The sequence below is a fragment of the Taeniopygia guttata genome, chromosome 13 (genome assembly GCF_048771995.1).
Source record: "Taeniopygia guttata chromosome 13, bTaeGut7.mat, whole genome shotgun sequence".
Lineage (NCBI taxonomy): Eukaryota > Metazoa > Chordata > Aves > Passeriformes > Estrildidae > Taeniopygia > Taeniopygia guttata.
In genome coordinates, this window is record NC_133038.1 from 17,238,686 (window position 1) to 17,265,620 (window position 26,935).

Below are 26,935 nucleotides of genomic sequence, written 5' to 3' on the forward strand. Positions count from 1 at the left end.
ATCTGATTTACTAAAAATCCGGTTTTGAGCAAACGTGGAACAGACAGGATCTGTCCTTTTTTCCACAGGGTGTAAGCCACGTCTAGTAAGAAGTGAAACTTGAAGCTAGAGTTTGTTCAAAAGATAAAAGGGATGGACCCAGCCCAGTTAAACTTGAGATGGCTCGAGAAGTGTCTGCCCACATCCCTGTAAATCATGTGGTTTGATAAGCCAGCACAGTGCAAATATCCTTCCTTCGGGCACCTGCGAGTGCTTTGTTTGGAGCCCACAACTCCAAAAGCTGCTCTCAGATAGCTGCGTTCCATCCCTTTCCTTTTTCTCAGGGAGAAATTTGGATTGGCTCGCTCTTTAATTTAAACCATTTGCCCACTGCAGCTGCTTTTACAGGCACAAGTGTCTGGTTTCACATGACTCTCCCGGTCCTGGGTACCTGCTGGAAGTGCAGGAGCACACGGGGTGCATCCCTGGCTTCAGCACCCCTGCGGCCCCAGCAGTTCCCTCACTCATGGAATGTCAGGTGTCCTGTCCCTGCTCCTACCACTCACACCGTTCTCACTGAGCTTTTGATCATGATTTCTCTTCAGGAACTGAGTAGAGAAACTTGAGACAACAAAGATCTCAAGGAAAACCAAATTATAAGCTACAAATAAGGTTGTGGATGTTCAAGATCCACAAATGTTACGGTACAGCTCGCCCACATACAGAGCTCACGTGGGTGGTGGCGGAATAGTGACAGGTTTCATTTCTTTGCTTTTTGCCAGGTGTTTGTGAGCCACTGATTTAGGACAAGACTTACACTGTAATTTTTCATGAAGCACCTTTGGCTCCTTTTCTGTTCTGTCCTCCTGATTCCCACAGTCATGAAATCATCTTCAGAAGTGTAGGGGTTTTGTCTCCTAGTAAAGCTCAGGACTTCCAGAGTGTCACACATACCCTCACAGTGAACATCTTATAACCCAAACAGACAAGAAAATTCTCTTTATTCCATTTACACAGTGTTCAGGCACTATGAGAGTGTAGCTTGTTGAAAGGTTTCAGAAAACAAAACCCAGGTGTGGAGCCTTCCACACCAGCTCTTCACTCATACCCCTTCTCTCAGAGCATGTTTTGATGTTTTGTTTGCATCCCTTTCCAGTTCTTGGTGCAGAAAGATAAAAAGAGTGGGATTCACCTCTCCTCACTTCAGAAATCTGCAAGTTAAGAAACCAGCCTGCATTAAGTGTTTGGGTTCCCTGCAGAGCTGGAGCTCCTCTCCTGGGGGTGATTCCCCTCTCCTGGGTTAAATCACCTCTGCAGGCACTCACTGCCAGCAGCACTGAGGGACCAGGGATGCCTGGGAGCTGTCCCCGACATGGTGGGGGAGTGACACCATCATCAGGGACAGGAAAGGCTTGTGGGAATTGCCCATTCCCACAGGAGCTGCTGGCCTGGGATTTGATGATTCTCTGCAGAAGGGTTCCAAAGAGCTGTCCTCAATGCCCAGGGACCATCCCAGACTTTGCACTCATGGCCATTTCATCAGCAATAATGTTCAGTCTGGTATTGTGCCCTTACCTCTGTTCCCTCTCAGCTGGGGCTCCTCTCCAGGCTGAGCAGCCCCAGCTCCTTCAGCCTTTCCTGGGCATGGAGATGCTCTGGGCCCTTCTTCATCATCTTTAAAAACAATTGCCTGAAAATACCATCAAGAGAATAAATAATCCCTAATGCAATTAATTTACACACATACAGGTGACTGCTTTCAAGCAGTAATTGTTCTCTTGGGAAAAACTTTCTTTTCCTTGGGTCTTAACATCTTGCTGGGAATAAAGTAACTCAGAGAGAGAAAAAATGTTTAACAAAACGTATTTGCTAAGCGCTGTATATTTAAATAGTTCTTCACAAACATACAGTCAGATATTTCATCCTCTTATGATTAATCACTCTGTGAGGGGAGATTGAAGGACTAAAAAAACCCATCAACTGGTCTCACCACAATCAAAGGTATAATTTCCCTGAAACCAGGATTGTACCCTTTGTGTATTGACACGAAGAGATTATTTAATTGCAGTATTTAATGCCAAGAAGATTATAATTAAAATGATCCAGCCCTATTTTTCCACTCTGAAAAATAAAGCAGAAAAAGGAAATACAGAAGAGAAAACTGCAAAAGGAACGGGAAAGGAAAACATGTTTTTGGCATATTTTAAAGAATTTTGCTAGGCAGCTTTAGTGAGCTTTATCAAATTCACACAGTCAGATGAAGACTTGGGAGAAATGCAAAAACTAAGGCTCTGAAAGTCTATTCACTAGAAATTATGTACATGATCACCTGCTGGATGGTGAAGTTTGTGTCATGACTACTTTCTAAAATATTGATCACAGGAGGAAAAAGGTTACACTGGTAAAATGACTTATCATCCTTTCATCTGGCTGATTCAGTAATGAGCAAAGAAAGAGGACAACCCAGTGCCAGATAAGCAGTGCAAATCCTATATCTGATCTCAATATCCAGGAAAGTGTTCTGGAGGTTCTTCTGTGACTCCTGAAGAGCTTCAGTTCACAGGCAGCAAGCATTTTATTTCATAATAATGCACCTCCTCTCAGTTAACTCAGTGTATCAACCACCAGATGCAATAAGTTAAATTCCAAAATATTTTCTGTTTCCTTTTCCTCCAGAACATTTTGCTTTACTTTCATGTCCAAAGCTACAGAGATGCTTTGCCCACTCTAAGCTCAGTAGTAAAGTTAAAGAACAGGATATTTAATCCTCTTGACATTCATGAATAATTTGGGTTTTTTCCATGTGTTGTTTTCCCATTAGAATATGAAAAGATTATTATTTTTTTAATGTATATCTGTATATTTGTATATTGGCTAGCAGTGTCTCTTCCCAAGTATTCCTGCGTGGAGCTGAGAAGACAACAGTTTTGGGGAAGAGCTGCAGACGGGAGATGAAGCAAACGACATTGTCCAACTACCAGTGCCAGTAAATTTGGATACAACCAAGACCCTCCTGCTCATGGAGCTGGGGATAATTTTACAGTCAATAGAAGCTGCAGAAGCTGCGCATCTTTCAAATTGTTGCCTGAAGGTGGGACAAGGGAGTTTTTCTTCAAAAGTGCCTTAAATGTTGGGTCTTAATCTGAGCTGACTGGCTCTTGGCTCTTGCAGCCTCCCCTGCTCCTGTATTGACCCTAATGAGAAGCTGACCCTAATGAGTTTGCTGTGAAATTTCATCACTGAAAGAATATTGAAAATGTTGAAATGCTGTGATCCTTGGAAAAATCTTTGTGCATCTTTGTAATTCTGTTTTCTTGACATTTCTATGCGTTTTATCAGAAGGAAGGTACCAGGAATGTGCAGTCTGTGTCCATGGGTTTCATAAAAGTCTCTGAAGAAATGCTAGAGGATGTCAAGGCAGATACACTGTTAGGCTCTGTTAAGTCTGATTTTCTTCAATATCAGCTGAAGCTCTGATTATTTCCTTTCTCTAAGCAAAAGGTCAATAGAAAGTAAGCAGACATTCCTATTAATACAACTGTAGTGTTTCCTTGTTGCCAAGGTTTTGTGTGTAGAAATGATGACAAAACAAGCACTTACACTGAAAAGGGCAGTTCAGCACTAGACAGGGACAGACACCACGAAAAAGTTTCCCTGGTGTAGGTAAGTACTCCTTATTTAAAAGCAAGTTTTATTTGGCTGGTGTGCAGAGCTCCGTCTTCATAAATGTTTAATACCAGAGCTATCAAAGCTTCCTTGACCTCGTGGTTTACAGTAAATGGGGAGAAGAAAAGGAGCAAGATGTTCCTTTGTAGAAAATCAAGCTTAGAGAACATGGCTGGAGCTGCAAATCTTTCACTGTCATTTTAGAAACTTTGACAGAAATTTATTAAGGTGGAACTTTTCTAGAACATTCCTGAATCTCTACAGCCAAAGACTTGAGAAGATATACATGAGTGTAAATTCAGGATCTTCCAGGGGATTCTTGAGATGGCCCCTGTAGTGCAGTGTGGAGGAACAGGACAACCAAAGTGGTGGTAGAGACACAGCAAGGCCAGGCTCATGCCACAGGCCAGCAATTCCTGTCACCTTCCACACAAATAGGTTCTAAGGTAAATCCCTTCAGTGCAACTTTTTTTTCTTAATGTTTTCTCTTCCTTTGCAGAGGATTGTAATGGAATGGGTTGTGAGGCAGATCTGGCTTGGTCTGTGCTTCAGGTGATGGGGGGCTTTGCTTTCTAAAGGTTTGTTTGGAATGGTGAGAGGTGAATAATTGCCAGTGGATGTTAAGCAAGAAAGGGTTAGAGCCACATTTTTGCATATCCCATATTCTTTGAGGATAGAGTTAAAACTGCTGACAACTTTTGGAAATCTGGTTGCAAGTAGCCTCTTCCCACTTCCTTCATCTCTCTTTATATATCTCCATGTGTCACCTGCCCACTGTGGTTGTTCCTGGAGCAGGAGAGATGGGAGATACAGAAGAGGGCACAACCGGCTTCCAAGGGGACCAGAGTCCATACCAAACTTAGTGATAATGAAACAGATGATTCCTAGGGAGACCAGACTCTCTTTGAATGCCTGACCAGGACCCCACTGTGTATTTTAACACGGGAGAATTGGAATCCCAGCTATTTTCTTGCTCTTTTTATTTTTTCCCCCAGAAAGGAAAACAACAATTTTTTTTTTTTTTTTTTTTTTTTTTTTTTTATTTTATTTACAAACTGGTGGCAGATTTTAAGTTTTCTGTTCTGGAATAAACTGAGGCAATTGTTTTTTAGCCTGCCATATTTCCAGTTATTAAACTGTGTGTGGTCCGTACCAGTGCTCACCACCAGAGAGCCCTTAATTGTGGGTTTCATGTGGGGCACTGCAGTGTGCGGGAGCCTTTGTGGGACCCTCCCAGGGCTGGGGGACCTTCCCAGGGCTGTGAGCCACATCCCCGGGCTGGTTCACAGGCACAAGGCTGTGCCGGGCATGCTTGGAAGTTCAAGCTCAGTGAACTGAGACCTCGGAGAACAATTGCCCCGCTGGCAGCAGCGTCCTGGGAAGGGCTCTGCGGCTGCCCTTCCTCAGAGACCCCCAGCCTCTCCCCGGCCGCCCTCCCTTCAGACATTCACAAGTTTTCCTGACAAAAGAGCAATTACAACCTGACAGCAGCAGCTCACAAAGAAGATGGGGATGACCCTGAGGAGCAGTTTCTGTGGCTCAACACATGGGCAGTCACCGACAAAGCCGGCCTGCTCCCATTTGATCCCAGAAGAGCCTCCCAGACTGGCACGCTTGACCAGGAACTGGCTGGGTGACTCATTCGTCTGGCGGCTCTGTGATTCATGAGCCTCCAGGAGGAAGGGAGGAGGGAGGCAAAAGCTTTTCAAATCTCAAGTTAAATGCAAGAGAAACACATTCCCCACAAAGCAGACGCTCAGCTGTGTCCAATTGGGGCCGGAATGCCCACACAAAGCCAGGGCAGCAGTCCTGGTGTGATGCAGGCGAGGCTCCGGGGCCAGCCCTGCTGGGCCTGCACCTTCCCAGCCCCGTGGTTTGGAAGGCCTCGAGTGTAAAAACAGCAAGAGTTCCTTACGTCCTATCCTTGTGTGCTCTCCACGTCCCGGCCCTGGGATTTCCCCAGGAACGTCCCACTGGTGAGTGCTTTGGCGTTGTTATTGAGGGTTTTGACCTGATATTCAGGTCAAAATACCTCAAATGACTTTGTCCAGTTGAAATTAAACTTCTGGTCTGCACTAATAATTTTGTCTCCCTCTCGTACCTGTGAAGCATGTCCCCAGGCAGGAGTGCCATCCTCAGAGGTGTTCGCAGGAGGCAGAACAATCTCCGTGATCACAGAAGAGCCTCACCAGCTGACCTGACTGACCATCTCTCTTCAGTGACAAGGGAGAGAGGAGGAGAGTCCAGCATTGGCATCAAGGAGGGACTTCCCTCAGTGTTGTCTGAACCCTGCCAGGAGCTCTGGGTGGTGCAGAGTGTTCACTGGAATGCTGGAGCTCCCAGCCACCATTCCCCTCCCAGGCAGCATTTTATTTATTGTTATTTGTTGCTTCAGACATATGGGTCAAAATGCTAAATTATTTAGCAGCTGTTGTCAAATGGATTTAAAAACAATTAGCAAGTGCTAAAAATGGGCAGCTTGCTCTCTCTCTTGGATTTTGCCAAAGAAAGTGCCTGTTTTCAGTTTGTTTGCCAGCAGTTTGTGCCTCCTGCTGCTGTGGCCACATCTGGCCTTGGAGCACGTTTGTCTCTCAGCGAGTGCCAGATGCCTGAACCAGCGCCCAGCTGGCCTGGGTGGGAGCCTGGAACACCCTAGTGTTACTTTTTTTTTGCTTTTCTAGTGCTGCTATTGTGGTCCTGGGCACCCTGCATCACCCACCTGCCACAGCTGGGTTCCACCACCCCACATCCATGCTGGGGACACAGTGCAGGAGCTGCTAAAGCCCAGCACCAAAGGAGCTTGGGGTCTTCCCTCTCTTGGACCACCAAGACAGCTCTGAACATCCAGGTTTGAGCTTTTCCTTTCTGTGTTGGGGAAGGTGGGAGGGCCACACCTGGGGTGGGGAGACCTGCAGAGGCTGCACGGAGGTGTCCGGTTCACATGAGGTGGCCTCAGCCATGAGGGTTACCTGTGCTGACCTGGGGAAGGGGACATCGCCCAGGAGATGGTGCCACTCAGACCCCTGTGAGAGACTACAAAATGAAAATCAACTCGGAGAACAAAGGCTCTGGATGAAGTTACTGAGCTGGGGTCACAATAAATCCAAGGTGCTGTGAGGGTGTATGTGTGTCGAGCCTTCCTTCTCAGGGGTTTTGCAGCTTGCCTCAACCAGAAATGCAGATCCTCTGTGGTGAGGCAGTGTGGGATGTGCAGTTTGGTGCCTCCCGAGGCTCTCAGCTCCACAAGATGAAAATGATCAAGAGCATCCTCTGGCTACATTTCAGAGCTTCGGCACACCGGGCAGATTTAGGCCACCAAGCATTTGTTTATCTTCATTTCCAAAGCACAGGATGTGTGTGCTTTGTCCGGAGTCAAAGGGAGAGTTTGTTTCTCTGTGGAGTTTGGGATCACCCATAAAAGCAGGTACTTTTCACTTAGGCACAGGTTTACAGAAGCCGGTACTTTGCATTTAGCCCCAGGTTTTCAAAAGCAGTTACTTTGCATTTAGGCACGGCTTTAGAGCCCCCGCTGCCAGCCCAGCTCTGGGGCATCCCTTGGTGGGACGTGCAGCCCTCTGCCAAGCTCCGGGGAATAGGACAGGGCATGGAACACATTCAGCCGAGTTTCTGTTTCTAAAAAATGCTGCACTAGGCAAAGGATTTGGACCTGAATGAAAGTGGTGGACCTAATTTTAGACAGTACCTATGAATGAAACTTGAAACAAGCTGTTCAGGAAATATCTTCCTCTGCAGCAGTGCCAGGGAGAGTATGGGATTTAATGCTAAATTAGCCAGTGCTGATGAACAGGTTACTGTGAGAATACTTCTTCTACTTTCAGCTAAATTATTTTTTTAAAAGAAATCTTCATTTCTACATAGATATCCATGTGCTTCTGCAAAAGCTGCAGATCTCAGATCGTTTCCCTCCAGGGAACAAGAGCCTTGTCTGCATCGGTGCCATATGTCACCTTTTGCTGCATGTTTGCCACCATGGCCCCACACTGCAGGCTATTGGCTTCAGCCCCGGGCCTGGGGATGGCCCAAAGTGACTGGCAGGTAGGAGAAGATTTGACAGAGCTGGAAACCTGTCCCAGATGACCAAGCATGCTGGATTCAGTGCTCTGTCTGCTTGTGCCCTTTTGTTGTCCAGCATCTTTTTGGCTTTGTCTCATCCCTCAGTCAGGATCTGTTTGAGATCTCAGTTGCTCTCCACAGCAAAGCTACACAACCCTCTGACTGCCCACAGGGAGAGAGAGATCAGGTGCATTACTTGTATTTCTGGGTGTAAATGCCCACCTGTCCCATACTTGTGCTGGATTTATTGCTCTGAACCTTTCAGGAGCATGGAAAGCTGCACTGCCAGAATAATCCAGGTGCACTTCAAAAGATGATGGGATTCTTAGAAAGATTTTTCCCTCAATTTGCAGAGACTTGCTGGTGACCTAAAGTGACTTGATGGTGTCTGTTGAATGGAAGATGGAACCTGCCCAGGTGAGTAATCAAAGTTTATCCTTGAATCTGTGTCAGCTGTGTGAAAGGACGCTGAGCACTTTCTGAGGTTGGGAAATGCACAGATATTGGCACAAAACCTTGGTTCAATTGAAGGCACAAGAGGTTATTGATTAAAGTCAGTGGAGTGAGGATTTCACTTGGGTTCTCTGTCCTTGTCCTGCCCAGGCCAGACTCATATTGCAAAAGCTACTTCCTGTCCAAACACCTGATCCTGAGTGTGGTTCAGCAGCTCTTGGGAAGACCTGAGCTTGCTTTACTCTCATGGAAAAAAGGCAGTGGAAAGTCTTCAGCCCTTCACAGTTCTTAACAGAGGTATCACACCAGTCCCAGGTGCTCCACTGAAAACCTTTCAAATGCTGAGATGCAAACTGGGGTTTCCAGCAGACATTTGGAGACACATGTACCAGAAATGTTTGGACTCAATGGGAATGCCATGGATCTCTCAGGTTCCTTTTATAACCTCATCTTGGCAATTTTTGTGTAAATTTGAGTAAAACCAAGGGATGCATCTTGAGATTTGTTTATAATTTCTGGATATTTAAAAAATCCACAACTGCCATGAGCTATTCCTTCTCCAGCCCTTCCACAGTAGAATTCCGGGAAGTAACACCTTTTAACAACAAGCAAATCTGTCTTAATAACTCAAAAATCTTGTGCTAGAAAGTAGAACTTTCCACTGGTAATGGTTCTGGCTAATTTTGGGAATTCTAAATATCTGATTAAATATTTCTGGAATTTCTGGGAATACATTGAGATGTTTAATGGGCTAGTTCTTCATAAAGATTTTCAGCAAAATATCTTCTATTGGATCTTAAAGGAATCCCTCCAAGTAATCCATCTCCCTAAATTCCTAATGTGGTTCCTTACATTTCCTAAGCTGGCTTCTTAAATGACTTATGTTCTCCTTTGCAGAATGCATAGACACAAATAAACCACATATATGAGGAAGGAATGTTCCTCTATGCCACAAAACAAATTAAATATATTGATCCAAAATCACTCCTGGAGGAATTCCTGTGAATCCAGATGAAACACATGAGTTGAATTTATTAAAGCAGCATTTATGATAGGGGGTGGGAACAGCAGGAGAATGAGGTTTTGCAAGAGTAAAATGATTGTTTATTAGTGATGAGTGAATCACAAAATGTCCAGCATGTGTGTTGATCTTAGAGAAGGAACTGAAAAAGTCTGAAACCTGATCAGGTCTCTCTGAATCCATATGTCAGCAAAACTGCCTGGAAGTGAGTCTGAGTCAGGGTTCTCATTCAGACATTCTGAAACATCCAGATTTACATGTTGGATATTGTCATATCTCAGCAAGCGCTGAGAAATTAGGGATGGTGAATTCAACTGGTAAATAAACAAGAACAAACTCATTCCTGAATTCAATATGATTGTGATATTTTGGAGATAGTTACACAAATCCCTCAACCATGCCAGAGCTGCAGAAGGCAATATAAAAGCAGGGGAAACAAAACTAATTCCCAGTTCAGACCTCATAAATAAACAAGGCATGTCCAAACTTTTGTTTTACACTGTGTCAAACCACAAGAAGCTTTTCAAATGTCTCTGTATAAAAATAAGTTTTGGGGCTGGAGAAGCGTGGTTCTCTTTTGCTTTTGTGGACAATCCTGTACAGATCATGATAATAATGATAACTTATTACTTAGAGAGCCTCACTCTTCCCTTCTGGACCAATTTACACCTTTCTGGACCTGTGTTCTTAGAACTAAGCAAGGCTGGTCATCTGCAATAAGTGTTAAAACCTCAACAAAATAGTGATCTCTTAAATCAAAGCTATTTTGAGGCACTGGTAGAATTCTGGGCTTCAGCATTTCCATTCAGGGTCTTTCTGGTGCTAAACGAAATCCTTAAAACCATGTCATAAAATAAACTCTTCATCCTCCCATAAAATTTTGAGCCTGTGGAAGAAAAGTGCATATCTAAAGAAATCTTAAAGCAGCGGGAACAGGAGGGCAAAGACTTATTCACATTCTGGAGAGCTGGATGAGCACCCTGGTGGGTTTTTGAGTGGATCAAACTGAGAGAGAAATTCAGGTTTAACAGGGCTTATACATCTGAGCAGAGGGGGTTTTATTCCTATGCATCTTTTTCCTGAAACAGGAATTATGTCTAAGAATTTGCATTGCAGGAAATAAATCCATTCTTTACTTCTCTGTATTTTGTGATCTATCTTCAGCATGCAAGGAAGTCGGGTTCCAGGTTTTCCCCTGCTGTGCAGCAGGAGTGGGGATCCCTCCTGCTGTGCCTTCACCAGAACACAGCCTTGGACGTGCCCGGGGGCAGAAAGGGGCTCCTGGAAGGAGCTGCGTGAGTCAATGTGCAGCTGCAGGATTGGTGTCCCTGTGACAGAAATCAGAGAGTTCCTGGCGTGGGGCAGAGCACTGGGAGAGGGCCTGGCCATGGAGGGTCTCCTGCTGGCCTGAGGCTCCTGCAATTGAGCACAAACCAATCCCTCCGTGGTCACGGAGCAGTTCCCATCTGCAGGAGCAGGAGCTGGGCTCTGGTGGGCTGAAAAGAGCTCCATAAACATCGTTATTATTCTTCATTAGAGCAGCTCTGCAGAGATATCCTGTCAGGATGGACAGAGCTCCTTTAGCAGAGAGTACAGATTGATCGGGGTGGAATGGGAGTCAGGAGAACACAGTGTCTAAGGCAACAAGGCGGTTCAGACAGCTCTGCAGCAGCCTAAACACATGACAGACTCAGGCAGCTCCCACTGCTGCCAACACAACTGCTCGCGGGGTCTGCCAAGAAGCCAGATGCTGCTGCTGGAAAAAATATCTTCCAGAGTTTGGCATCAAGATCCTGTGATTACCATCCAAATGGGAGGAGATGGAGTGATAGAATGTGAGTTTAGTATTTAGCACCCCAGAACTGTGCAGCAGCCTTTGAAGGCAGAGGAAAGAAGTTCAAGCAAAATATTTTTGCTAAAAATATGTTCGGAGAAATGAACTTTTTTTTTTTTTTTTTTTTTTTTAAATAGCAGAAAACCAAACTATTATTAAAACAACGCAAAATATTTTATGTCCGTATTATTAAATGAGTAAAACCAACGAGGACTGTGGATTCTTTACTTGAGTAAATTTTGTTAAGGAATAGTTTCTTAAAGGTCAGAGCATGAGCTCTTTGTCTCTGGTGTTGTTACTAGTGGAAAGTTCCACTGGAGAGCATCACAGTGACTCCCCTACCCAAGACAAATAGAGATGGGTCAGAGTATTCCCACACAAGTTTGGGAAGGCTTGAATTCGGATCCAAAGTCTGCAGCAAGCCCTTCTCATTGACAAACAGGGGCCAAATCCCTAAATCTATACTGACCCACGTTTGGGGGAAAGTTGAGCACTGAAACCACCTGGGCCTGGCTCCAGACTTTGCAGTTTGAACCCATGTTTGGAGGGGAAGCAACAGAGGGATGGGACATTCTCTGAAGTGGTTTGAGGCTGTTCCTGAGCCTCCTCCTTCTCCTTTCTGTGTGGCTGAGCTTTCAGAATGCGTGACTAAAGGAAGACTTGGAGCCCCCTGAGCAGTGAGGGTTCCACCAGCCTGCCTGGCCTTGACAAGGGTCCCCAGTGGACACGGTGGTTATGAGAGCTCAGCATGCTGAAAAAAGCAGGCAAGGCAACATCTGCTCCCCTGGCTGGCTGCACTCACCTCTGCTCTCCAGTCTTGTGCTTCTATATGAGTGCTGGTCCCACTCCATGACTGGGAATCCTATTATTATTGTAATAGTAGTAATAATAATAACAACCCAAGTGGGAACTCAGAAACTTACATCTGGAAAGTTGAGACATAAAGACTGTTTTGTTTTGCTTGTATTTTTCATTGCTTATTTTTATGACAGATCTGTATTTCAACAAATGTTATCTCCTTCCCTATTATAACAAATCAGAAAAAAGTAAACAAAGTTATTAGTCATCATCTCCTATACTCTGCTTTCTGGGCATGTCAGATTGGTTTGGAGGGGAGGTGGGCAGGGAAGCAGAGAGCATCTGTTCCCTCACTTGGGATGGGAGCTGCCCCAGGGATGCTGCCTGTGGTGCCTGTTCCTTCAGGGAGGTTTGCAAAAGGGAGGAGGAATCTGTCTCAAACCTATGTTTGTCCTGGAGGGTTCAGGCTGTGTCATTCATGGACAGTGCTGTGCCTCTCCTTGGCACAGCCAGTCCCAGCTGGTCTGGCTAGTGATGGCTGTCTCCCTGAAGGCCACAAAGATCCAGGTAACTGCTGACCTAATGGATTTTCCAGTAGCTTTTGACATGTCTCACCCTGGAGCTGATAAATTCAGCTGTTAATTCTACAGCAACCAAAAAAGATAATCCAAACCTCATCCTTTAAGGTCATTAATAACTTCTGGAAACATGATGGGGTTAGTCACAGAACTGGAGGGCTGCAAGGGACGTCTACAGGCTCTATAGGCTCAGGGGGAACCTTCTCAGTCTCCAGAGCTCCCTGAGAGGAAGGGGCAGCCAGGTGGGGGTCAGGCCCTGCTCTCAGGGAACAAGAGACAGCACAAAAGGAAATGGCTTCAAGTTAAACCAGCACAGGTTTAGATTGGATATGGGGGAAAAATTCTTCCCCTAAAGGGTTATCCAGCCCAGGGCAATGATGGACTCACCATCCCTGGAGGGATTTAAAAGCTGTATAAATATGGCACCTGGGATCATAGTTTAGGGGTGGGTTTGGCAGTGCTGGGTTAACAGTTGGACTCGATGATCTTGGAAGTCTTTTCCAACCCAAATAACTCTACTCACCCATGTGGGACTGATGTTTTAGTCCTTCCCAGATTCTTTTGGGACACTGTTTTTCCATGTTTGACTTGGGAAGGGGAGGTGGGAGGTGTTTCCAGGTGAAATGACAGCAGGATGCTGACACACAGCCCCGGTGTCCCACAGTCTGTCCCAGAGGCCAGGACAGCTTTGTTTCCCCAGCTCTTGGCCAGGCTGGGAGCTTTGATGGCAATGAGCTCTGAGAGTCTGATCAGTGTCAAATGTGCAGATTTTTGCTATCAAAAGCTGGAGGCTGTGGGTGGCATCTTCACTCCCAGCATCACCTCCACTGCTGGCGCATGCCGAATTTAGGGTCTGGAGGTGCTGGGTCTGTGGTGCTGACAGTCCCAGGGGGATGGGGGGATGTGCCTTTTTACCCCACACACAGAAATCTGATCTGCCCCAATTAATAGAAAGGATTATTTTGCCCTGATGCACAGCAGTGCAAACTACAATTTACTATCTGTTTCTTCATTATCCCTTTTCTAGGTCTCCTCTTCTCACCCCACTGTGTGGTTCTGCATCCGCCCTCCCAGTCTCAGGCTCAGGTTTCTGCTCTCACTCATGCCTTCTGTAAATATTATTTCAGCATCATCAGCAGTTGCTCTGTTTCTCCTTTCCTCTCTATAGATATCAGAATCCATCATGATCTTCAGATCATCTTGAAGTCCCTGATGGTGATGTTGTTCAGCTGATCAGATGAACAAAGGCTCCTGGAGCTCCCTCTCAATCACTGATTTTCATCCCTGCTTGATGTAGAATGTTACAATGGATGATCTTGCATCCAGTTTTATGCCAGCCACTGGAAGAGTGACTTGATTGGGAAGGCTCAACCTGTTAGGATGCTTAAAAAAAATGTCCAGGTTCTCTAATATCTTGAAAAGGTTTTCAGTTGCGCTTTGAGAGAGAAAAGATGAGGGAGTGAGCCTTTGCCATGATGAACTACCCGTCTCTATAAGAACTGCCCTCCACAGTGGCTTCTGGAGAATTTTGTGCTCTCTGTGCCTTTCCCAGCCATGCAGGACATCTGGATCCTGTATGTGACACCTTCTGTTGGTGCCAGCAGGTGCTGGTGAATCTCAGCTGTCTGCAGTCCCTTGCCGTAAAATGTCTCTTAAAAAAACTTCAGAAATTAAGATGCTGTAAGATTTGGATAGTTTAAGTATTAGTGAATTCTGGCCACTATGAAGACATCTCATAGGCCAGCTCTTTCCTGGCTGGTGTTTTAACATCAGTTCATAGATGATGACTGTCTTGGAGACCTGGATTTTGGACTGTCCTTGTACACTCACATCCTCATGTGTGACCTAGCCCTAATCTGTGGTTGAGTTGCTGGGAGATTAATTTAGTTGTTCTTCACCAACATCTCAGCTCCCTTGGTCTTTGCCAATTGCTTTTCTCCCCGGAGTAGAAGTACGTGATATTTTGTTCTCTGAGTAACAGACTAAGGTATTTTAAACTGGATTTACACAATAGTATAAATTATATTTATCTCACTGTAGCTCCTTTGTGTACTCACACCCCTTACAACATTTCAAACCTGCACAGACCCACCAGACTATCCTGGGGTCATAGAGGAAGAGCTGAGTGTGATTCATGACACAGGATTTTTATCCTCAGGGTTGGCCGATTTTACCTCTTCCCATCATTTTACTTGGAGCACTGAGCTCCAAGCAGCAATAAGCTAAGACAGCATGAGCTCCAAAACACTTGAGATCCAGGATATCCTGGGTCAGGAATCACAAGTTTGTATCAATATCCCAACTTCAGACAGCACACGAGTCCAAGTTTGTCCTTTTGAACAGAAAGGTAATATACCACACCTGAAAAACTGTGCAGGAACCAAAAGAAGCCGCAGCTGCAGCCAAGCCAAGGCACTGCCAGAAATGCCTTTTTGGGGAGCACTGCAGAGCTGGTGGCTGGCTGCCTGTGTCACCTGCTGGGAAGGAAGGAACCTCAGCTGAGGGGGTTCCCTTGAAAGGATGACTGCATGCAGCTTTGTGTCCTCCAAGGATGGCTCAGGCACAATGCCCTTGCCCTGACTGTGCTGGCCTTTGAAAACTGAGGTCGTTTTATTTCTAACCCTTAGGTAGTGCAGTTCTTACTAGAGTAACCCACTCATTGCAGCCATGCGCCCCCTCACTGAAATCATGCTTTGTTACATATCATGTTACAGACAAGAGCTGATTTGAGAACTGCTGGTCACCTCCTTTTGTCGGTATGGCAGCATTTGGTTGCTTGCAGATATATCTGAGGCTCACCTCTCTGGTGAGATCTGTTTCTCCTATTCCTGCCTGAAGAAAACACCTTTATTTTCCCTGTATCTGGAGCTGACTTAGCTTGGTTTCAGAGAATCAGAGGCATAATTTGCTTGGGCTGTGAAACACAAGCATTTAAAGTCCACACACTGAGCACTTAGGGCAGTTATGGTGTCCTGGTTTCCTGGGAAGCACAGCTCCACTCATTATGTGCAAGTCACCCAGGCTGAAAAGCCACTGGTCATTCCCTCAGGTCATGGACTGCACTCCAGCAGCTCCAATTACCTCAGCAGAATGGGATCACCCATAACAGCCTAAGTAAATCAGGAAGTCACCAAACAAGGGAAGTAATTACAGCTTCCTTCAATCCTGAAAAAGCAACCTGTTCTTTTACGACCCATCAAAACCATGTGTTTGCCTTTAGTGGTTAAAATAAAGGGTGTGCAATTTGGGAATAATCCAGCTATGAAGTTTCCTTAGTAATTGGCAAATCCTGAAAGGTTTTCACTTCTACAATTTAAAGGTGGCGAGCATGAAATTAATTTAACTTTCTTTTAGATTAGCCTTTAAGGGACACTACAAAACCAAAGAATGACATTCTCAAAGGGTGAACCCCCATTTCACCCATTTGACATAACGATTATTTTATTAACTACCTTTAAATTTCACTTATAATGTCATTTAGTAACGCAGTAAAACCAGAATATCCGTCACTGTAGCTCTATCAAGCATTCAGAATTCAAAAAATATTTACCCTTTTCAGAGAAAGGCCTAGAATATTACTCAATTCTATTAGAGCTACTATCACTTTACATAACTCTTACACTCTTGTTTTTCAGATCTGGTTTCAACACGCCCATTCATTTGATTCAGACTCAATTGATTGTAAGATAAAAACCCCTTGTTTGCAATAAGTCTACCTGCATTTTTATACAGCACTTTTCAAATGCTTGGGGTACCGGTGTGGGAGATTGCTTTAATGGATGAATCTTTTGTAAATCTGAGTATGAACCAGTTCCTCTCTGTGGAAATACACAGTCTGATACCACATGGTCCTTGTGGCTGAGCTTAGGCTGAGATATGACTAATCTGGCTGAAATCAGGGCATGACTCAAAATCTGTCCAACGCTGTGCATCCCTGCTCCAGGGCCAAGACACAGTTTAACGTTTTTCACCTAAATTATACTTCATTCACTCTCTTCTCTGGAAAAGGCTTTTTAAAAAAGAGTAACAAATATATTAGAATATTACTCCCAACTTTTGGTTGGGAGAGTGTCTAAAGATCATATCTCTGTTGTAATTGAAAATTAGATCATAGTCTTACATTGTTCTGCATTTATTCAATATTCGTGTGCCAAATGTTCAATACCCTTTATATCACATAATTCACTTGACCAAGGTGTCTGTTTCTCACTTCATGAACCATCTCCAAACCTCTGCCTGTTTCTCAAGTGTGTTTATTGCTGCTGAAGCCAATGGCTGTACCCACAGTAGGCTGTGACCGAGCAGTGAAAGGCAGATCAGGATCCCAGACTGAGGCTCTTGGTGTTTCTGAGAAGGAACTAAAACCTGGATGCCCCCCTGTTCCTCCTTGAGGGCCAGACCTGCACCTTCCCAGCAAATCATCCTTCTTCCCAGCAGGCCCAGAGCTTCCCAGTCACAGAGTTTGTGATATACTGGGTGTTCTTCAGCTGCCACTGAAATGTTGTGCTGTCCTTTAAACTGGGCACAAGATCTTTTTGAACTGAGAGAAGGCAGCATCTGCTTAGGGCAGCAATGCCAGCTGCTAATGAAAATCTGGGGAGAAAAGGGAAAATGATAGAACCCTCCAACACCAAGCTGTTTCCACAGGCTCCGTGATCCTCTCTGCTCCCCACATGCTCCTTTCTGCAGTGGCTTTCCCAGACCCGCTCCATGTTCACTGAATCATCCTCTCCATTGCCGAGACACCTAAACATTTCCAAAGGAAGGCAAGAAACCAGGTCAGCAGAGTCAAAGTAACCAAGGGAAAAACCACATATTCTTGTACTGAGAGAAAAGTCAGGAAGAACAAGAATCCTATAAAGTGGGATTTAAAAAAGGAAGAAAAAGAAAATATACCCAGAGTGGGCTTGAAAACCACTGGCTGACAGCTGTAGCATATTTGGTGTCTTATATCCCAATGGCTCGACGAAAAGAGCAAAGAGGATGGTACAGCCTCTGAAAATCCTATGTCCATACTATTTTGGGTTTACTCAACATAACTACAGAATTGCAGCTGCACTCTAACTACCTCTGTCTCTTAAACACATGAGGAACAGCCTGCCTTGGGACACTAAGCTAAGGTGCCACAGAAAAGATGTCAAAATATTCTCTGGTAGAGAGTAAGAGCAAGAGCAGGACCTCCCTGTTGTGTGCTTCTCCCTTAACAGCCTGAATGGCATCCACCTCCAGCCCTGCTTCCATGGGCTGGGCTGCCCAGAAGCCTGCTGGACTGATAAGAACGTTTTTTCTATTGCTTCCCATTATATCTTTGACCCTTACCCTGATCCTTTCTGGATTTTGTTTTCCGATGTAGCGGGCACACAGCTGCTTGTTTGTGGCTCACACACTAACAGTAGTGGGTTCTGATCTCAAAACGTGGATGTTTTAGGCCAAAAAATAACTCCTCAAGCATTTGTTAGGTCTCTCAGGACCGTGGAGCAGCCAGGTCCCCATGGACACTGCTAATCCTGCCCCAGCACCCCATTTGACTGGGGCCATCTCAGCTGCCACAGATAAACTGCACTCACATGGAGCTCACTTGCAATTTTGAAGCTCAAGCCATCTGGGAATGTAGACCACACTGACCAAGGAAAGTTGGTCAGTGAATTGCCAGTGAATGCAGAAAGAAAAGAAAAAGAATATGGGGAAAGCAGGAGGTAAGAACATGAACACTGTTTATTTAACACTCAACATATTGAGTCAAATGTATGTGAGTGATCTTCCCTTTGGTTGAGATTAAGATCTTCCCTTTGAGATTAAGACCTTGGATCAAACCTTTGATATCTGGATGGGGATTAGCTGAATGAATTGTTTGGCAGAGACACCAGGTGGCTACAAAAGGTAAAACTCACCTATCAGTGCCATCTTGGGTATGTTTGATATGGTGCCAGTAAAGAAATCATGATTCATGTCTAGATTCAGATGTGGAAGGAATGCAAACATCCAAAATGCCTTTTCCCAGATTTAAGAGTTCAGACCCAGGGGTTGGTTTTGTCTCTATGAAGGTAAACTTAGTCCTCTAGAGGGCATGGTTACACTGATTATATATTTAATAATTAATCAGTATTACCTTGGCTATCTGCTAATTTTTACTGGTGTTAATCAGGGGGAAGTCAGTGAACTGGCACAGGTGAAGTCCATTCATTGTCTTTAAACCTTGTTGCAAGGCTTTCCATAGAATCTCTTTTCTTAAGAAGGCTGATCCTGTATGGGCAGGAGGGTTTGGGTTTGATCATTGGGTAAGCTTTCCAAGAGGTATTTGGAATTCATTCCTTCTTACCAAAATCCAGTGTGAAAATCTATTTTTCACATGTATTTATGCTCCTGCTTTGGTTAGTTCCCGCATCCCTTGGCAGCAACCTGGACTGGGTCGTCTGAATAGCAGAACAATGTGGGATTAGAGTCCATCCTTCTCAGCAAACATGGAGGCTCCAGACATTAGATGGAAATTATTTGTATTTGGCCAATCTGGTGTGGAACTTACCCAGCCAAATTTCCAACTTAACAAAATCAGGAGAATGTCGACATGGCCACCAGCTGTCTCACTGCACGCGTCTCCCTGGTGAGCAAACAGACCAGAGGGCAGAATTTGGAACTGCACAACACAACACAATACAACACCAAAGAAAATTCTGCCCAAGATGACCCAAAAATCCATCTCTCTGCCAGGGCAGAACAAACTGTGTGAAGTCCTTTTAATTTGGAAGTCACGTCTTTGTGGAGCTTACACAAAGTTCACTTGTCTGTAATGGAAACACCTGCATTTTATTCAGTTTTACAATATTTAAATCCCCTTATAAAATAAATGGCTACTTGCTGGAATGGTACCCATGTTGGATGTCCAAAATCTGATGAATTTTAAAGCTATTTTCTAAGATGCAGCAGAGAAAGAGCAGGACTGAAAACAGCCATCAGTCACTGCTAGGAAGGGAGAAGTATCAGTCTCCTTTTTGTAGCTTCCTTCAGCTTCTGAGTGCATTCCACTTTCATAACATGTTAAGATTTCCCTCTTAGGTCATCCCTAGTGTCAAACCAACACCTAGGAACTGAAAAGAGCATTAATTGTATTAATTGGTTGTAATCACTGAGCTGTGCCACACATTTTTCCTTCACTTCTTCAGTTACACCTGGAAGTCACCCTCAGCCATCACCTTCTCCTGGTCCTGGACCATGATGATTATAGTCTCACATTTTCTCAATTCTAATACTTTTTTATGAGTTCTTTCTCATGACTGAGGGAGGGATGTTCTTAACTGGTTTAAAAGGCCTTTGTTAACTGGCTTTTGAATTAATCTACTTTTCCCAGTTCAAAGTGGAGCTTGCAAGGATGGGCTGCCCTTCTCTTGTCCCTGCTCAGACTTTGGACAAGGCCAATATGATGTGTTGCTTCACACAACTTGTCAGGGGGTTTGCAGGAAGAATACAACCTAGAAAATGGTCTTGTCCCAGAAACTTGATGCTGGCCTGGTAATCTAACCTTTGTCTGCAAATGGATTAATGTTCTCTTGGTGACATAGATACCTGTTTTACTGCCAAAACCTCATTCACTGTAGGCCTCGTGTGTGAAATGACTAAAATAGGACTTGGTCCTCAAAAACATGGCTGGATTTCTATGCATAAGTAAACTCCTGTCCATAGCCAAGGCAATAAATACTAAAATGTACCAGGTGCATCCAGTTTTATTCTCTGTTTCAGGATGACAGCTAAGCAAAAAACTCTCCTTCAAAACAGAAAAAAATGATGTAATTTTCTGTTGTCCCCTTTTCCTTCATATTTTGCTAATAGTTGGATTTGATAACAACAAGAATTTCCTAAGGTAGTGCAAATCTCCAGTCGGTCTCTGTGTGCTCTGTCTCTCCACATCCACTTGCTGTGGACTTCCCAGGTTCTGGGGGCATGAGTGTTCTGTGTTTAAATCAGCATCTCCCTGGCCTCAGACACCTCAGCTCTGTCACAAAGTTAATGCTCTTAATCAGCACTAAAAATAAGGTAAGAAACTGGTTATGCAAAGCAGGTGCTGAGGCCAGAGGTGCCCTGATGAGGTCACTCCCAGCTGATCCAGGTTCCTTTGCAGTCTGTGGTGCAGACATCCCCTGGCACGGCTGTGGGCTGGACAGACTCCTGGAACTTTTTGCAGCACACATGAAAACACAGCATGGAGGCCACTGGAGAGAAAAGAGGGGCTGGACCAGGGTTGTGCTGGCTGCAACACTGGACATGCAGATCCAGATCAGTGGTACTGCAGCCATCTCCTAATTCATCCATAGCACCCATTTTTAGGCCTTTTCAGCATTTCCCTCTTGCTATCAGCTGCAGAAGGTTTGGCCAGGCTTCACTTTGCCTGGCTGGTGTGAGTGGAGGAGCAGTGGCCCTGTGGTGCACATCCATCTCTCCACCGCAGCGCAGGCAGCCAAGCACTGCTGGCCCTGGTGGATATTGCTCAGCAGATCTTTGTCAGGCTTATCCAAACAAGATATGTTACCACTGACCTACCAGCTTGAGGTTCATGCCTCAACACCAGGATACTTCTTGGTGTTGTTTGTTCATTGAAATAATTAGTTATTGTAAGATTATCACATTAAAGGGGATTTTTTTGTTTGCTTTAAGACAAATGGCATTCTCCTTGCTGTCAGGGGCTGGGTAGGTACTTTATTCTTTTACTTTCCATTCCAGTGTGGGTTTGGGTGCATGAAAATTAGAGAACCTCCACCCTGAACAGAGCCAACTCCTTTCCAAATCTCCCCCACCCCTTGGCAATGTCATTCATTGGTGGCTCATGCAGCTCAGGCCTTTCTAAGTGAAAGGTGCCAGTCAAGCAGAATTATGCAGTGGTTTTGCACAAAGCCAACTCACCTGTTTGCTGGATTCTTGGATCAGACCACCAAGCACATTTTCACTTCTGCCTAGGAACAAGCCAAACCCACAGAGTCCAGAGCCAAATCTGGCTTCAGGCTCTCATGGCCTGATCCTGATGGACTGTACAGCTTCTTTACTTAAAACACCATGAGGAGATCAAAGAGTGGCTTCAGATGAGACCCTGGGGCATGACAGAGCATCAGTCCTGGTTCAGAGCCATCACGGGCCATGGTCTGACCAACTTTTTACTCTTTAGACAAATGTATTTAGAGATTCTGTTCTGATCTCCTTTGGATGATTGCCAGGCTTTTACTTTACATTTCCTCCCTTCCCAGATCACACAAGATCCCAGATCATCTCAAACATTGCACATCAAAACTGATGGTGGCCCATATTACTTTCCCAATGCTTTTTTTTGCCCATAGAGTAGCATGTATTTTGGATCTGACATCTGAAATGGCTCCTTTTCTTCATATTTCTTGACTGAATTCAGGGGAGCTGGCTGTGCTGGGACTGCAAGGAGGAATGTTAATCAAATTAACATGAATGTTAATTTCATTAACATGAATGTTCCTGCCTTTTTAAAGGAACATTTCAGAACTAGCATTTGCTGTGGGGACTGATAAGGAGGCATGTGCATCTCATGCACCCTCTGAATCTCAGGTCCAAATCTTAATTAACAAAACTCTTCATCAAAACTCTTCTAGTGCCAGGAGAGCGGCACTACAGAGTGTCCAGCATTAAATTATTCCGCTGGACATCTTGACAGTTTGTCATTTTGCTGGAAATACCGTGAGAGAATGTAGATCTTTTCATACAATAATGTATCTTAAAGCCTAAACGTTTCTATGATCCATTAGGAAGAGTTGGCAACCAGAGACCCAGCAGAGCGTTGAGGGGTGGGAGCCATCCTGTAAAAAATTCCTTTCCAAGGTTGAGTTTGACTGCATCCAGCCCAGCACTCCGTGGAGGGGCATGTGTGGAGGTTCCCTGGGAGCAGACATCAGGAATGTAGCTATAGGTCTGGGGAGTTGTTGCATTTCCGAGCTGAGATTATTATTACTGTGTTTCCAAATTTCCTTTCAAGTTCCTAATTACCAACAGCCAAACCAAACTCACTTGAAGACAAGTCTGTGTCCATCCACAGCCTTACAGCACTGCCAAGCTAGATTCTGTTACAGCTTAGGAAAAATTACTTTCTATGTCTTCAATGCATTTCTGGTTTTCAGTAATACTTTTGATTCTGTTGTTGCTTCTTTCTCCTTCAGTGACTGTACCTCTGTGAAGTCCCTTGCCACCACAGATCAAGGGCTAATCTTTTCAGGTCCGTTTCTGGGAATTTAAGTAAATAAGTGGGCATTCCCATAAATCATGTATTTTCAGAGGTCAGTGAAAGTGCTTGTATTTCCATTGCCTCTGGAGAGACTTTCAGCCCTGGCTTCTTGATAGATCAATTAAATTTATTTTGCTGACAGAAATAAGAATAGCACTGTTTGCAAACTTATTACATCCCTTATTTGTGAGAGATGTTGGGAATGTGGCTGCCAGAGCTGCACCCCCCTAAGAGCCCATCCTGAGTACCTCGACTTGGCCAAATTCCCACTGTCTTCAGTGGCAGGTTCAGTGGTGGAAGGAAAGCCAGTGGGATCCCAGGGGCATCAGGAAGAACATTCCCAGCAGGTCAGAGACCTCAGCTCTGGGGGCACCTCTGGGTGCTGTGCTCTGGGTGTGTGTCCCTCAGCACGGCAGGGCCAGGAGCTCCTGGAGCTGAGCAAGGGCCTGGAGCATCTCCGTGCCCAGGAAAGGCTGAGGGAGCTGGGGCTGCTCAGCCTGGAGAGGAGCCCGGTGAGAGGGGCCTCAGCCCTGGCTGTCCCTGGCTGTCCCTGGCTGTCCCTGTGTCCCTGGCTGTCCCTGGCTACCCCTGGGTGTCCCTGGCTACCCCTGGGTGTCCCTGTGTCCCCCTGTGTGTCCCAGTCTATCCCTGTGTGTCCCTGTCTGTCCCTGTGTGTCCCTGTGTCCCCATATGTGTCCCTGCAACCTCCTGTGTATCCGAGTCTGTCCCTGTGTCCCAGTCTGTCCCTGTGTCGCCCAGTCTGTCCCTGTCCCCAGTCTGTCCCTGTCCCCAGTCTGTCCCTGTGTCCCCCAGTCTGTCCCAGTCTGTCCCAGTCTGTCCCTGTGTCCCAGTCTGTCCCTGTGTCCCCAGTCTGTCCCTGTGTCCCAGTCTGTCCCAGTCTGTCCCTGTCCCCCAGTCTGTCCCTGTGTCCCAGTCTGTCCCAGTCTGTCCCTGTGTCCCCCAGTCTGTCCCTGTGTCCCAGTCTGTCCCAGTCTGTCCCTGTGTCCCCAGTCTGTCCCTGTGTCCCCAGTCTGTCCCTGTGTCCCAGTCTGTCCCAGTCTGTCCCAGTCTGTCCCAGTCTGTCCCTGTCCCCAGTCTGTCCCTGTCCCAGTCTGTCCCTGTGTGCAGCACTCAGAGCAGCCCCAGGCTCTGCTCCAGCCCCAGCCATGGCCCCAGAGCCCCGGGCAGGGCTGAGCCCAGGAGCTGCCCCTGCCCAGGAGGCAGAACTCCTGCCCTGGGCAGTGCCAGCCCTGAGCAGACGGTGCAGAGGCTGTGGCTGTCCCTGCTGGGGCCATGGCAGAGCTGTGAGCACAGCCTGAGTGCCCTGAGCTCGGGGATGGCCCTGCTGGAGCAGGGAGGTGCCACCAGGTGAGCCCTGTGGCCCCTCAGCCTCTCCCACTCGGGGGCTCTGTGTGATCCCATGAAAGCAGCAGCCAACCAACAGCAGGGGATCAGAAGACATGGATCACACTCAGAGCAGCAGCAGCAGGAGGTGGTTTGCTTCCAGGGTGGGTGAACTCCAGTTCTCCTGTGCTTCCATAGGCAGATGTGTGCCAATCTCCACATCCCTCACACATGCACATGGACACCACTCTTGGAAAGACAGGTGACTTTCAAGAGAAGAGGGATTCTTTTTCTATGAGATGGAAAGGACCTTACTGCAGAACAAGGACAGAGAGTGAGGAGCAAGGCACACTCTCCAAAATGAGTTAAAAAACATACAGATGTAGAAACAGGTGTTCAGGATATGTCTTTCCCACCTTATATCCCTTTCCAAGCTAATCCACATTTGAGGACACAAAATACAGTAAGCATTCCTCCTTCTTCCAATACAACTGCATTCATTCTTCCATCCCACAGCTTTCAGCACCAGGCATATTCCATCCACACAGAGCATAGCTTGCATTCCTCCTCCACCACAAACACACATCCTACTCATGGTCTTCCATGCTTGCATACACACAGTGAGTGGAGAATATTGTACTCACTTAGATATTGGCTGTGGCTCCAAGGTGTGTGATCCTCTTCATCTTTGCACGTTCTCCTCAGCTGCACTGAATTCCAGACTCCACTGAATTGCTTCTTCTCCTTTAAAAACAATCTGTGAAGGCAGGGAGAAATGGTGATCAGACACTTGTTTCAGATACATAGAGATGAGTATTAGGTTGCAAACCCCTGGCTGATCACCTGTACATCCAGGCCAGCAGTGGCTCCACTCACTGAATTAGAAGTTCTGGGACAAAAGGCCAGTCACAGTGTTCATCACAGACCATCTGATATATTTGGGCTCCTGATCCTGAGCAGAGCATTTAGAATGAAAAATGCTGAAGGATTCAAACCAGCAGTAGTAAGGCATGACTGGTTTGGTTTTGTCTTGGTGCCTGGCAGACAGACATGCCAGTGGGTGTTGCAGCATAAATTTGTGTGACCAGTTCTTTGTGGTTTCAATACACTGCAAAGGAGTCATCCAAAGGACAGGCCAGGTAAGCATCTGTAGTGTCCAGAGACATTTGCACCTTGCTGAATGGGAGAGTGAAGAAATTGTATTTCTACTGAGTCACATTTCCCCAGTTCTGTATGATATCCTTGCCACAGGGATGGGAGTCCCTGCTGCAGTCCCACCGCTCCCTCATGATCCCTCTCCAAGGGGCTCCTTTGCAACTCTCACTTCAGTCTTCACTGCTCTGAGAGGGTACAAAGTGACAAGGAGGAAAAATAATTTACTTGGTGTCAGTGGAAATACTGCTCCTGAGTTTGCCCCAGCTGCCAGATGTGGAAGTGGCTGGCAGGGGCAGAAGGGCTGCAGGTTTTGGACTGGAGCAGGTTTTGGACTGAAGCAGGTTTTGGACAGGAGCAGGTTTTTAGTTGTCATTGACTGATATTTGTGGGAAGCTGTGAATGTCCAAACCTCCTCAGCCATTCTCTTGGCATCCAGCACAGCAGCTGAGGGGGCTAAAGCTGGGCTGGAAGCTGTAGCCAGGGAGCCTTACCATTAATTCTGCCATTTCACCCTGCACATCTGACCTCTTTAAGAGTGATTTGATGTTTCTTTAAGAAACACCCTGTCTCTATGAAGAAATGCCAACAGAGGAGAAGTTTCAAGCTTGCTATTTTTATTTAAGCTGTTGGAACAGTATGGACATAATGTAAGTAACGGGACCAGCCAAGAGGGTGTCTGTCAGTCAGTGACTCAGTCTTCAGATCAGACAGATGCAAGCCCATATAAACAGGTTCAGCCCAAAAGTCATGATAATAAATAATTTATTTTCATACATTTAAAAACACCAGATACAGTAAAGTGAGTGTTTTCTTTGGAAGCAGGCAGTACTGGTCGGCTGGATCTGCTTCCCACACCAGCAATAACATATTCTGAATGAGTGGAGGGAGATTCTGACCACCATTCTGCCAGAGCCTACTTGGTTGAAGACTGCTGAGTCTTAAGAAATCGCTCTGAAAGGAATTAATTCAGTGCTTTGAGGTACGTGGCATCGTCAGGATTTCATTCCATCACTGGAAGCAGCAGAGAGATGGAGTCAGCCAGGTGGGCATCTGAAGAAAATGGACTTTCAAGGCATTTTTTCTCATCATTGTGGGATTGCTGAGTTACCCACAGCAAATGGAAAATGTCCCAGGATATTTAAAGATGATTTTAGATCATCTGAACTTCCATATTAAGCTGGGAAAAGAAATACATTGCAAAACATGGGAACACTGGCGTGCTCCTGGCGAGGAGGACAGCAGTCGGCTCCAATGATCCTGCAGGGCCCAGCTGGCTGAGAGGCACCCAAGTGACCCTACAGATGAAGGAGTTTGGTGTCAATGCAGCAGCCTGACCTCTGATATTGTAGGGTTTGAGATCCCTGCTGGTCTAATAAAAAAATTTAATCTTACTCCTTCAAAGTCTCACTGCTGGTACGTGAGGTAAAAGTCAATACAGGAGCAAAAATATATGCCCAAACGTGCAGGTAAGGTTTCCAAATATTTCAAATCTTCTGTTTAAGTTGTAATTAGAAAAGAATTCATCAGTAAGCTGGATATGACCTTGCCAGGAGAAGGGAAGAATAAAGCAGGCAGTATCTTAAGCAGCATATACAGGGTAAGTGGTGTTTCAGTCTCGTACCCATGCACCTTACTTTGAGAACAAACCATATGAACACAAATCTTTATTTATTATTTAATATGGTCATTTAGGAAGCAAAACAAATAGATATTTTTTTACTATCATTTAGCTGTGCATATTTTGTATTTGTCTAAACAAAGCAAAAGTACAAACTGCTTTTCTCACTGAGGTCCCAGGGAATTTG

The 26,935-nt window shown here is 45.5% G+C and overlaps 1 long non-coding RNA gene across 4 annotated transcripts in view; it reads left to right on the plus strand.

Annotated features, from left to right (window-relative positions):
- Positions 1-26,935, plus strand: part of LOC115497106 (uncharacterized) — a 99,531-nt gene that overhangs the window by 68,437 nt on the left and 4,159 nt on the right. For 3 of the 4 annotated variants that reach the window (XR_012058152.1, XR_012058153.1, XR_012058151.1), the window contains 2 exons: positions 6,327-6,493; positions 8,073-8,136. This is a non-coding gene — a long non-coding RNA (uncharacterized lncRNA). Of the gene's footprint in view, positions 1-6,326; positions 6,494-8,072; positions 8,137-25,952; positions 26,110-26,935 lie in introns of all 4 variants that reach the window. The other variant, XR_012058154.1, reaches the window with a different exon arrangement.